Consider the following 2,015-nt stretch of genomic DNA (forward strand, 5'->3'; position numbering starts at 1 on the left):
CCACGGGGTTTTGTTTGTGTGAGAAAAGGCGCACAGAAGAAGGAGCTTTCAGTGTCTTGCAGAGCGCACCCCAAACAGCAAAGTGGCTACCCTGAGCTCTTGGCTGGAGGCCCCTCCCTCAGCATCAAGCGGGTGGTTTGGAACCACCCTGTGAACACCAGGAATGAATAATGGTTTGTGTGTTATTTGCTATGACTCGGTGGGTTTGTTTTCTGGAAAGCTCAAAACAATTCCCTCCATAAATTACCATGAAATACTTCTCCACTTTAAGTCTACTCGCTTGCAAAAGCCTTCCCTGGAAAGCTGCACTTTTGGACAGCGGGGGAAACCTGTACTCATGGTTCTAACCCTTACACACAGAGGGTTATTTTGAGGCTGGCTGCGGTCTACATAGGTTACAGAATAGCTACTCACTACTTTTTTCATTGATAAAGCCCCTGACCTTCAAAGAAAGCTTTAGGGAAATGAAATATTTAACCCATTTCTTTCTTCAAAGAATATTTTTTGTACTAGATATCTAAGAAAGAAAAGTTTTGCTGCTTCAGCTAAAAAGCACAGGTAAACCGTGAAGACCATTAAATTCATAAGAAATCTGAGGTAAAAAGATAAAAGCTTTGGATAACTCTAAGGCTACACAAAGTACTTGGTTGGCTACTCTGCAGAGAAGGAGCTATCCTATAATATACAGAAATAATGTAATGCGTTTTTGCAATGGCGCTCTAGCCCTGCGACAGCTTCTTGTTCCATGGCAGCACCTGCATTGCCAGTGCACGGAACAGGCTCGCTCGCCCTTCCTCCCTAGCCATTGATGCGGTAGTTTTCGTGGATTTCTGGGTGGATGTTACAGATGAATTTCAGGAGGGAATCCAAGACATCATCCCTGTTCTGCCGGAAGTAGGTCTGGAGGAGAGTCATCTTCTCCTCTGTCTCCTTCTCCACCTCCGTGCTGCAGCTGCCATGGGATCCCAGAGCCACAGCTTCTTTGGCCTTGAACTCTTTCTCCCTTTGTAGGCGGTACTGTTCATTTTCAGCCTGAGCTTCTTCTTTGGCCTGCTTCAGCCTCCGGTTCTTTCGCTTGCGGGCCTCGGACACCTTCTCCGCCACCCACTTCTCCGCTTGCCGCAGCTGCTGGATGCCCTGCGACTGGCTGGCCATGGCAGCGAGGCCAGCGACTCCCTCCCCGAGGCAAAGTGCCTCAATCGACTCCAAAGCCCCCGGCAGGTCTGTAGAGTGTATTTTATACATAATTTTACCCCATATTCTCTGTAGTCATAAAATTTTCTTTTAAAGTTTCTCATGCATTAAAATAATAAATAAGGTTTCTTGTACAAATCTACATTTATTCACTTTTGTCCTTTACTATTGATTCATATTGCAGGTATACATATTAAAACCATGATTATATTTTTCAAAAGATTCTGGAATGATTATTACTTTACTGCCTATTTTAAAAAGAAACACTCTAACATTTCAGTACTTACTGTACATACAGTCCCTGTACAAGAGAGGTTGTTGTTAGGTGTCACTAAGTTAGTTCCAAATCAGAGTGATCCTATTACCACAGGGAGAAACACTGGCTTGCCCTAAACCGTCCTCAAAATTGTTCTTATATTTGAGCCCATTGTCTCAGCCTCTTTCAATCTAAAAAGTTTTCCTCTTTTTTACCATGCTCCATGGTTGAAGTGATATATCTCTTGTTTTTGCCTCCGGTTTGCAAATACACAAAACTCTAAAGGTTTTACATATATGGAATAAGAAAATACATATAGAAGAAGAACAATAAAGTCAGAGCTGTTGTGTGAATTCTGACTCATAGAACCATAGAGAGCAGAGAAACAGCTCCTTAGGCTTTTGTGTTTTACATTTTATAGAACATGTTTCATCTTTACCACAGCAAGTAGTGTCCTTATAGACAATAGTGCAAAACTAGACAGGTGATGCAGTGGTTGATTTTCTCAGTCTCAGACATGTATAAGCACCACCTGGAAGTTAAAATGTACTCGAGTATCCAAGAG

The 2,015-nt window shown here is 42.6% G+C and overlaps 1 pseudogene; it reads right to left on the minus strand.

The window, feature by feature from the left end:
* Positions 1–793: 793 nt before the first annotated feature.
* LOC142430652 (V-type proton ATPase subunit G 1 pseudogene) lies at positions 794–1,205 on the minus strand (annotated as a pseudogene).
* Positions 1,206–2,015: the final 810 nt, after the last annotated feature.

This window comes from Tenrec ecaudatus, chromosome 17 (assembly GCF_050624435.1).
Source record: "Tenrec ecaudatus isolate mTenEca1 chromosome 17, mTenEca1.hap1, whole genome shotgun sequence".
Classification (NCBI taxonomy): Eukaryota; Metazoa; Chordata; class Mammalia; order Afrosoricida; family Tenrecidae; genus Tenrec; species Tenrec ecaudatus.